Source organism: Vanellus vanellus (assembly GCF_965231255.1).
Source record: "Vanellus vanellus genome assembly, chromosome: 3".
NCBI classification, from domain to species: Eukaryota; Metazoa; Chordata; class Aves; order Charadriiformes; family Charadriidae; genus Vanellus; species Vanellus vanellus.
In genome coordinates this window covers 107,544,521-107,556,652 of record NC_138907.1, presented here as the reverse complement: position 1 = coordinate 107,556,652, position 12,132 = coordinate 107,544,521, and positions in this window count along the sequence as shown.

The window sequence follows — 12,132 nt, the reverse complement described above, 5'->3', positions numbered from 1 at the left end:
ACATCTTTACCAACTTAATATGCAGTCTGGAGTTAGTAAATTCTGCTGGCAAAATGAGCCAGGAGGAAGACTTCCAGAATATTCTTCTTGCAAGGTAATGAAGTCTCGGGAAAGCACAGCCACAAGATAAAATTTTCTTTAGACTCTTTGCTACTTATCTGTTTTTATGAAATAAAAGCATATTTGATGAATACCTTTTAACTAGGGATTTCAAAATTCTGTACCCAGCTGGATAAGTATAATTATCTGCATTTAGGACAGAAGCATACCTAACTGCTGTGAGAAAAATAGAACACATGAGCTCAGCACAAGTCTAAATCCTAACTATTTTTATTTTAAATTATTTTTATAAAAATAACTTCTAATTTCTTAAGATACAAAAAATCTAAGTGATAAGTAACTCTGTTCTGAAATGAAAAGCAGACAGCAGTAACTGCCTGAATTGCCGGGAAGGCAAGATAGTCTATTATACAGCAAAGTTATCCTGAATAACACCAATCCCATGATTGGTGGTCATTACGCTCTCTCTTGCAAAAGGTTATTGTTATGACTTTGAATCTTCTCTTCTTGTAAAGATTCCAGACTTGAGTACCAGACCTTTGGCTTAGACAGAAAAGATTCTGGCAAAGCCTTTGAAACTTTGTGACAAATACACTTAGCATATATTTGTAGAAGTTGCTGTGCAAAAAAAATATGTATCATATAGCAACAGATATTTTGAGAAAACTGCTAGCCTAAACTCTACTTTTATTTTCATTTTTTCAAATTGGTGTCAGCAAAGTTTGATGTAAACCTCTTTGTAGTTTCACTGGTTACTGTCAGGGAATAAACTCTTTAATCTGATTGATCCAGGACATTAGAGAATGATAGGCAGATGTGACCAACAGTACTGGGGTAGAGTTGGAGTACCACTTTCTACAGCAGTCTGAAGCTAGATTAGCTTAAAATGACCCCCCAAAACATCTCTGTCTTGAACTACCTGTATTCAGAGAACTAGAGGCAAAGAGCAGAAACACTGTGTTTCTTTACAAGACCCTTTACAAGTACCTGGTAAGAATTCACAGTATACAACCGCTGAGCAATGTTCCCTATTCATTAATTAATGGCAGTGTTACTGGACTGCAGGTTTGGTTTGAAAGCCCGTGATTATGCAGCCTGTGCAGACACAGAAGGAGGAAAAATTACAAATACATCGGACAATGTCTTTTTACAATCATTTGTGAAACAGCCAGTGAGTATTGATAAGGTTAAGATTTAAGTTTCCTGAGAGTAACTGTCAGCCAAAAAGTGAAGAAACTTCATAACAGAAGGAGCTATCATGAAGAAGGGGATATGTGTAACAAGGTGACGATAGACAAGCCCTGCACAAAACAGTTCAGCTAATGTGGTAACTCGACTTACAGCTTGACTGCTGACTTGTTGACCCACTGCTTGGAGTTTCTACGTGGAGTTTTCAATAAAAGTAGCAAAAAGAGGGTGCTGCTGGGAAAATAAAGCAAAAAGCAGAAGGTAGCACTGAGAAACAATGTAAGGAAAGAATAGGAACTTGAATATTTTTTTTTTGCCCGAGGCTACTGAAATGGCTATTGACAGGCCTACAAGTATTAACTATATGCACAATCCCTGTCCCATTGACATGTCACAGCAAGAGCTTTTTCTCTAGACCCAGAATGTTTGGAGAGGATAGGCCAAGGGAAGGGAACAGGAATATGTGCTTATCTATTGCTGTACAAGATGAAGCACTCATTGTTCACATACCTTTCAACATATAAGGCCACTCATCCTCAGCCATCCTCACCCTCAGACATCCTCCCCTCCCCCTCTCTCACTTGACCAAGAAATAAAGTGCTATTACAGTTCCTTATCTTCCTTCCTACATCCTTTAAGGAAGGTTGTGCCATCCTTTAACTCAGTTGTGCCTTCGATTGACCTGCTCAGAATGAACAGAGGACTTCCTTCGTATCACACCAGAAAGGGACAGGGATACAAAGGTTTTCCCCACAGCATAAAGTCAGTGGATAGGCATGTTTTTAAAGATCAAGTATACTTTTCTGTTGTAAAGCTTAAAAAAGTTCTCCTGAGCAAGCTTTGTTGGCCTCTGTAGAGAAAAGGTTGCTGTTAAGAAAGGAGACTGAAAGGCTTATCGAATGCAGTACCATCAACGTACATAAATTAATACAGGAGCCCTCTTCAGCCTGTGACTATTTGGAAATTCTGTTTGGAATTTAATGCTTGAGCAAACCAGAGTATGTTTTGGTTGTTCATACATGTATAACTTAGTGGAAAACAGTTTTCAGAGTGTTTTGAACCTGGAAGGTTGAAAAAACAGTGAGGCTTTGAAATTAAGTATAGCCTGGACCTCTAATCCGAAAAAAAGCCCAAGAGCCATTGCTTCTCTCATCTAATTCACAGCTACATCACCACTACTGCCAGCTTTGGGGGAAATATGTGAATTCTATCAGGGTGAGAAAGAGATCTGTCTTAAAAGGAAAACATAAGGATCAGCACAAGCAGTTTTACATTGTTTCCCATCTTTATGCTTACTGGCTTAGGAGATGGGAAATGCTTTCGTACATCTTTGATACAGAAGACGTTCTGCTTCTGAATAATGCAATCTTGAGACAAACCTGCCCTTTGCAGCAATAACTTTCACCTGGGGCCATTTTTGGCAACGACAGCACCTGTGGTTTCTCAGTTGCTGCAGCATGAAATCCAGCCGGATAACTTCCTTTTAATGTTATCTCTGAAAGCCATGCCACTACCTACTAATTAAAAATAGGGAAAGTTGGTGGCAGAAGAAATGAGAAAAGCGAAAAAAGGGAGAAAGTATAAGTAGAAGAGACCAGAGGGATGAAATAAAAATAACAATAGCTGTCATTTTCCCCTTCTCTTTTTAGATCATTTTGTTTAATGAAATGGAAACATTTCCTGTCTCTCCTCAATTTCAACATTATTATTTGAATCACACAAACAGAATACACTTCTCCATCATTATGGTGAAATATTAGCCGCCCTGTAGTTAGGGTTGCAGCCAGCTCCCATTGTAAAGCTCTATTCAGCAATCTTATGAATTTGGCTAGGAAAATTGGTCTGGCATGAAAATGACTATGCATACTGTGAAGGCTCAGGAGAGTACCTCCAATAAGTCTGAAGAAAAGCTATCAAATGGTTTTGCATTGAGGCAACTCACTCTTACTGTAAAGAGGAGGACATGTAAGAATCTTCCTTCAAGGTATACATGATGTTGCATCAGGCCATGACACCAGGCACGGGACCTCTTTAAGAAATTGCCTCAAAAAGCCCTAATTAAAGTCGATTTTAAGTTGAAGACGCTGATAGTCTCCCAGATGCAGGCTTTCAACCATCCAGACAGGCAGAGAAGCGAGTCCCAAATCATAGAACACCTAATCAACTCATAGAACACCTAATCAACAACAGCAACCTAATTTGACTCTGAAAATTAGCGCAGGGTCAATTGGTTGAAGAACCCCAGTCTGCAGGTCAACTCCCAAAGCAGGTAGAGCACTCTGCACTGCTTCCACCTCTGCTCACTCTCAGACCTGGCAGCATGCAAAGCCCATCATAACACTCACACCTTGAGGTTATAGAAACGCAGGTGGCAGGATCTGCAGTGGGCCACTCCTCTGTCTGAAGTCATGAGGATGAAAGCTGTGGAGCCACATCTGTTCCCAGGCCATCCAGATGTAGCAGCTTCCCTAAGTTTTCTACCTCTTTTGCAAAAACTATTCATTTTCTTAACAGCTCACACCACGATAAATTCTGCCAAGTTTTCTGGCTGCTATCTTCACCCTAATTATCTTTTTCTCTACTGGATTAAATCCCAGAAATTTACCTCATCCAAGATCATCAAGGCACTAGGTACTTTGTTCTAATAACCATAATTTAAATGACATTACTATTTTTTATACTTCAAAAACTACTGTTAACGAATTGGTCTTTAAAAGGACACTGACTTCTGAAGAAAAGTAGTAGAACATCAATTTGTTCAAACTGATGTCCCTTCTTTCCAAAGATGACCACCTATTTTTCTAATCAATACCAATTTATCTTTGTCTATATAAATATTTCCTAAATAGTAAATACTTTATTTACAGATTCAGAGAATTAACTTCATTCTTTCCCACTGACTGGAAAAGGGGAAACATAACCCCCATTTTTAAAAAGGGTAAAAAAGAAGACCCGGGAAACTACAGGCCAGTCAGTCTCACGTCTGGGCCTGGCAAGATCATGGAGCACATCCTCCAGGAAACTTTGCTAAGGCACATGGAAAATAAGGATGTGATTGGTGACAGCCAACATGGCTTCACCAAGGGCAAATCATGCCTGACAAATTTGGTGGCCTTCTATGACAGCATTACAGCATTTGTGGATAAGGGGAGAGCAACAGATGTCATTTAACTGGACTTGTGCAAAGCATTTGACACTGTTCTGCATGACATCCTGGTCTCTAAATTAGAGAGGCATGGATTTGACCGATGGACCATTCGGTGGATACGGAACTGACTGGACAGTCGCACTGAAAGAGTTGCGGTCAAAGGCTCCATGTCCAAGTGGCGACCAGTGACAAGTGGTGTTCCTCAGGGGTTGGTACTGCAACCAGTACTACTTAACATCTTTGTTGGTTACAGGGATGTTGGGATTGAGTGCACCCTCAGGAATTTTGCTGATGACATCAAGCTGTGTGGAGTGGTTGACATGCTGGAGGAAAGGGATGACATTGAGAGGGACCAGGACAGGCTGGAGAAGTGAGCCTGAGGGAGACTCGTGAAGTTCAATTAAGGCCAAGTGCAAGGTTTTGCATGTGGGCTGGGGCAATCCCAAGCACAAATACAAGCTGGGCAGAGAACAGATTGATAGCAGCCCTGAGGAGAAGAACTTGGGGGTGTTGGTTGATGAGAAGATCAACATGAGCTGTCAATGTGCACTTGCAGCCCAGAAAGCCAACCATATCTTTGGCTGCATCAAAAGAAGCGTGGTCAGCAGGTCAAGGGAGGTGATTCTGCCCCTCTACTCCGTTCTCATGAGACCCCACCTGTCTGGGCATGTAGAGATAGGATGAGGAGTAATGGCTTCAAACTAGACGAGGGGAGATTTGGAATAGATATTAGGAAAAAAATTCTCACTGTGAGGGTGGTAAAGCACTGGGACAAATTGGCCAGGGAAGTTGTAGAGGCGGTTAAGGCCAGGTTGGATGGGGCTTTGAACAACCTGATCTAGTGGAAGGTGTCCCTGCCCACGGCAGGGGGATTTGAACCTAGATGATCTTTAAGGTCCCTCCCAACCTAAACCATTCTATAATCCTATGATTCAAACGAGGGTGCTGAATACATTATACTAATCTTTTAGGTACAAGGAAAATCTTTGTTCTGTGCTCTAATGCCTAGAAAATACAATCACAGTCTACCAGTCCCAAGAGTTCTCACAAAATAATGCAGAAATGGCTTCTCCTTCATTTAATGAACGTAAAAGTGATTGCTGGATTTCCTGCATTTCCTACGGAGCACACTTTCCCTGCAATATAGACACTGTTGTGTCTGCCAAGAGTACTGTGGCTGCGCGGCCATGCCATAGTGGTGGCAGTGCTGGTACAGCTTAGAAGGGTGCCTCTGGACTGCTGAGGGACCTTGCATTGCTTGACAGTGCACTAGAATTGGGTAGCAATTGACAGGACTCTTCCAGTATAAACCTGAAACCCACTTGAGTCCTACTTTACACAGGTAGGTTCTTGCCCTAAATTAATGATCTGGGGAAAAACAGCTGGAAAAAGTTTTTGCTACCCCCTGAACCTGATAGAAACAGAGAATAGATCCAATATGGGTTGGAATGGCCTTGCTGTTACCACCTTATATTCTGTATCAACAGAAATATTTTATCCATTATTATACACCTTAACACCTATTTTCTGTAACTTAAGGATATTAATTACACTTTAATTCTCTGGTCTGGTCTAATTGTTTCAAATCTTTCCAAGGAGCTACCAAAAGAAAAGTATACATGTGCAAAGACTGAAGATTACAGAAGACCAGAGATCTCTAAGAATTAATTTTGTTCAAGACACAAGATTAATATCATTATTACCTAACAAAGGCATAAAATATTCACAAGTTATTGTGACCTGAACCGGCAATTAGCTCCCCCTTATCTGAAGCAATGAGACAACGTGGTTAAAATACTAAGTGCCTAACACTCTGTGTACCGGAATATCCCGCTTCGAGAGAAATGCAATGTTAGTTATGCAAACAGAAATATGCCTGGTGTTTTAAAGTATATATTCCTAATGTATCATGGGAAGAATATATTCTGCTATATATATTGAAGTTTTCTTTTCCCAGTTTTATTAATTTGTCCATGGTTTATTAAACAAACAAACATAACAGACAATGACCAAATAAACAAGATTGACCTTTTTCTGTATTTTACAGAGTTCAAGTAATGCTACCTTCAGATTATTTTTATTACCTACAGGCACAACAACAGGCATCACAGAATTTTATTTTATGATGAAGCAGCTAGATCACATCACATACAGGGCACAATGTACGTGTATATTCAGGCACTCACACACTGAAGACTGGATTGAAATCTTAAACCAAGATACCACTTTTTTCGATGTTCTATTAAAAAGCAAAGTATTCACTGCAGGTTTAGGTTGGAAAAAAAATAACACCAGTAAAGATAAATTGTTCCTCTTGCTTCTCAGTTACAAAAGTGAACAGACAGGTAGATACCAAACAATTACACTTGAAAATCCTATCGATTAGGGAAGACACTGTGACTGAAAGATTAGATTATCTATTTAATACCAGATTAATACCTTCATCCCCAAGAAATAGATTTTGGAGTTTTCAGTTACTGTAAAAATGTCAGATACTTTACACATCCTTTGGACTGTGCCCTCTCAGAATTTCTTTATCTGTATACAATCACTTTGCATCACACATTTGACTTGTCTGAGGCAATTTCATGGTTTTTATACAAAAATAATGCAATTGGTGAGCTGGACTATGGCTCTGTTATCAGAGTGCGTCGGCAGGGAGCAGAGAGGTGAATGGCCTCAGAGGCAGTTGCTGGAGACATATTTCCTACAGAGAACAGAGGTTGGCAGGATATTTCTGTGGGTCCTGGAGAGACTTGATGATTCTCAAACCTGCGCTCCTGAAAGAGGATCGAGACATTGCACATTTCCTTTCTGCACACGGAATGGCTGCTTCAGCCTATAGCAGCCTCTCTCCTTGACGCAAGAGGAGGTACCTTCCTCCGGTAAAAAGAAACTCACCTAACAGAGGCAGAGATACAGTGGCACAGGATTTACCTCGCTCTTAGTGTCATAAAGAGGTGGGAAAAGAACGAAGTAAAACCCTCAAAAATGTTTCTATCTGTACTCTGCTCGTGCTTGGGCCATGCTTTTGTCAGCCAAAAGGAAAAGATGTAAAAATAGTGAAATCACAATAAAAGACTAAATAAATAAAAGAATACCAAGGAGACATTGTTCAGTCCTAATAACCTGAGGCATCTCTCTCTTAAGAGGCACTCATGGCCATGCTCCACTGATGATTAGGACTTCAGTTCTCAGTAGGTTTTGTGGTTTGTTTGGGGTTTTTCGGTGAGGGAGTAGGTCACACAGCTGTTTTACTCTTTCTTTCTGCATGTCATATAGGCCTGAAGTGATCACCCAGGGTGTGTTTTTTGTTCCTCCTCTCCAGATGGTGATTATTTAATATATGTCTGTTTCACTGAAGTCACCTAATATGGATTAGCATTATAGAGAAACACAGCTGTATGAAACAGCGACACGGTTATCAGCCTCACAAAAAGCTGATAATCACTGATAAAGGCAAAGAGCGCATTATCCTTTTAATGCTAAGAGCATGGAACTGCCTGGTTTAGGAGGTTTATATCTCCATTGTGACAGCATCTGAACACCTCATTTTGATTACAGGAATGGAAGGGAGCTCCTACATCATCAATAATGTTTATTTCACGAGGCAACAAGAATACTTACAAAACATGATAAACACCACAGTGTGTTTAGATATGTACTAAAAGGCCACAAACTAGGGTTACAAAATGGCATATAGAAAGAGCATAAGTGTTTGAGGATGTTGCCATGGCCACACAACAGCAAGAAATTTGTTAAATAAAAATCTCAGCTGCTGCTTACTGGAAATGTTTTCTCATACTAAAAAGGAAGGCAATAAAAAATGTAACATACCAATCTGACATGGGGGAAATAAAGTCGCAATAAGTTTAGCTTAATTTTGAGCTAAGGAACCAGATATATCAGTCAAGTTTGTAATATCACAAAGACACCTCCAGATTTTCTGTATTTTCTCTCAACATCTCTCCAGATCAGAATGATTCTGGCCATGGTTTGGCTCAGGTCAACTACACTCTTCCAAAATATTCCTGAGTGTGATTCAGGTATTATGTCAGCTCTGAGACAACTCCCAGTAGGCAATTTGCAAGTGGCCAATGTTTTCATAGAACTGCTGGGGTGGGAAAGGACCTCTGGACATTATCTTGTCCAACCACCCAGCTCAAAGTAGGGTCAGCTGGAGCAGGTTGCTCAGGGCTGTGTCCAGTCAGGTTTTGAGTACCTCCAAGGAAGGAGATCCCACAATCTCTCTGGGTAACCTGTTCCAGTATTTGACCAACCTCAGAGTAAAAGGTTTCTTTCTTAATTTTAAACAGATTTTCCTGTGTTTCAATTTGTGCTTATTGCCCCTTGTCCTGTCCGTGGGCACACCACTAAGAGTCTGGCTCTGCCACCTTTACTTCCCCAGATCCCCACAAACCTTCTCTTCTCCAGGATGAGCAGTCTCAGCTCTCCTGTATATAAGATGCTCCCATCTCTCCGTCATCTTAGTGGCCTTTTGTTGGACTTGCTCCAGTATGTTCATGTCTCACTTATACTGGGGAGCCAAGGACTTGATCCAGCACTCCACATGTGACCTCAATAGTGCTGAGTAGAGAGGAAGGATCACCTCCTTCGACCTGCTGGAAATGCTTTTCCTAAAGCAGCCCAGGTCTGGAAGATAATAGAGTTTAGTTGTACAGTTGTGGACAAGATTGCACTAAATGGTCTCAGAAGCAGAACATGGGCCTGGCACTGTTTAACTTACTGTGAATCTAAACCCATCATTTATACTGCTGTTTGTTTCCAAAATTATACTAGAGCAGTAGGGAGTTATCAAAAAGTTAAAAATAACTTGGAAATTCAGGGGAATGTCAAGGGTTTCAGGGACTCTACAAAGTAAATTCCATTGCATGACATAGACACAGAAATTAAAGAAAAAATGCTTTTTCTCCCAGTTACAACCAGTCTGTTTCAGAAAGTGAAGGTGTGTGGAAGATACTAATGTTCAATGTTATTTAGCTTTTCTGTAGACCAGCTCTTTCAATTCCATTTAAAGGTTCTGTACACATATTGAATTTTAGCTGCCTCTCAAAACTAAATGTAAAAAGTCTATGTCTGTTTTAGTGTGATAAGATGTTGCCAGTGATTTGGTAAACAGCGTTGCTTTGGTCTAAAAAAAACTCTGTTCAACATGTTATACTTCACCTTGTTATCTCACGTCTTAAGCAATGCTGTAATCAGTTCACATACTGCTCTGCTAAGTCTATGTAAGAATCAAATAAATTAAATGATCTTTAACCTTTACAGCAAAAATTGTTTGTGATGAGTTCACAAACTTTACCTCTCATTCCTACCAGTTATCTACTTTTTTCTTTTCCTCAACAAGAACAGAAGATTCCAAGAACCTCAGATTTACATAATGCTGCAATTTACAGTCACAGAATTTGTAAGGTAATGTGAGATGTAAAGTACTGAGGAACTTATCTGGCACAAACAAAACCAATTGAGATAGGTAAAACTGAGAGATATCTGAGAACATAATAAAGGAATAGGAGAACAGGATTTCAACATGGAAAAGACAACCTAGTTTTCCTACTCTCTATGGAATCTTTTCCGCATCATTAAGAGAGTCAATAATTTCTAAATCTGATTTCCCTAGAGGAAGAGTTGGGAATATACTCTCCACACCATCAGCTTAAGGTCCATAACATGAAAAACTGGATATTCACCTCTAACAGGCAGATCTAAAAAAAGTGAGGCTTTGAGAGTCTAAGAAGCCAGATGACAGGAGAATTGGGTGGGCTTAAGACTGACCCACAAAAAGCCGCACTTTCACATTAAGCATAAGCCCAAGAACAGGAACGTGGCTGAATTTTTCTCAGCCCCAGGAACACAGAAACCTGAGTCATGGCTGCACATTACATACCTCTTGCAGTTGAGATCCAGAGTCACCTTCTACCAATACATACTTAAAAGACAAGAACACTCTTTTTAACACCTAAGGAAAGCAAGTGGTGGAGATTTTCACACAGACTTGTTTGACCCTACTGAGGTCAAATCTTCGCAGGCTCCCTCTACAGACAGCAGTGAGAAATCAGCTGTTCCTGAAGGATAATTTAGCACAGAAACTTAATGCACCTCCTCTACACACATGGAGAAGACTGTCTTTCTACATTACCTACAGAGGTAGCCCAATGAGGTCATCCATACTAGATGGGAGTAGTAGTCAATAGGGAAAAGAAGCAAATACGAGCGTGGCATCAATCCGTAACAGACAGTAGTAAGGATATTGGCTGGACCATGATGAAATGTAATCTCCATTGCAAGCTCATTTAGTAACCAAGAATATCCCTAAGTCAGTGAGTCTAAGCAGTCCTTATGAATAATCTTTTTTCATGACAGACTTGTAGTCATAGCATTTGCCCAGGATACAAGACACTGGGTTCTAGCCTATCTTGATCCCAAAGGGATTCAAGCCTGTTATCTCCTACAACAAACAGTCACATTAGAAAACTGCTGAATAAAAAAAGCGCAAGTGGCATGGGTCACAATCCAGTCTTCTTACTGCCAGCTGAATACATTCAGCTCCAGCATGAGATTTAGTTGCTGGTCCCATCCCTCTTTCTTTAGCTATACATACCTTAACGTGTCCAACAGCATATGCAAAATGTTAAAGCTATGAGAGACTTGCAGATCAGCTCCACGTCCAAGGCTACTAAATTCAGGGAGATTAACGACCATGTGATGAAAAGTTTTTTCATGTATGTATGTATGTATGTAATATGTCCAGGATACAGCAGATTAGACTACTGCAGACCAAGTGGCTATGGCTTACTGAAGCATATTGACAAATCACAGCTAAAACTGAAATTCCATCTGCATAAACAGATTTTAAGGGCTTTATGAAGAGAGGTAGCACCGAGTTATTAGCACTGTCTTGTTTTCAGATCTAATATTCAATCTAAAGAGCTATTTGCTGAAACTTTCCCCATATACTATGCTATGTTTTATTACCACATATTGCATATAAACTCTTGGAAAAAAAATAAATTGTTTTTTTCTAAGCACACAGGTTAAATTCTAAGGCTCACCTCAGCAGAATACCAGATAATCTGTCTTAATGAAAGTGATAGGAACTTTTCCAAGACACAACTGCCATTCATATTGTAAAACTAAAAAGAAGGAAAAAAAATCAATACAGGCTTCATAGATCTGCTGTACAGATAAGTAGGTTATCCCACCGTCAATCACACAGCTTGCCTATAGGGCTGGTTGTACTATTCAACAACTAAAAGAACAATGCAATCCTCTCAAAGAAGTAAGAATGTGAAACATAAGTATAGACTCTCTAAAATTTGCCTAGTGTATTAGAGCTTCAAAGCTCTAACATAAGAAGGACATGGACCTGTTGGAGTGGGTCCAGAGAAGGTCCATGAAGATGATCAGACGGTTGGAGCATCTCTTCTGTGAAGACAGGCTAAGAGAGCTGGGGTTGTGCAGCCTGGGGAAGACTCCGGGGAGACCTTATAGTGGCCTTTCAATAGGGGGTCTAGAAGAAAGCTGGAGAGGAACTTTTTACATGGGCATGTAGTAACAGGATGAGGGGCAACAGTTTTAAACTAAAAGAGGGTAGATTTAGAATAAATATTAGGAAGAAATTATTCACTATGAGGGTGGTGAGACACTGGAACAGGTTGCCCAGAGAAGTTGTGGATGGCTCACCCTGAAGGTGTTCAAGGCCAGGTTGGATAGGG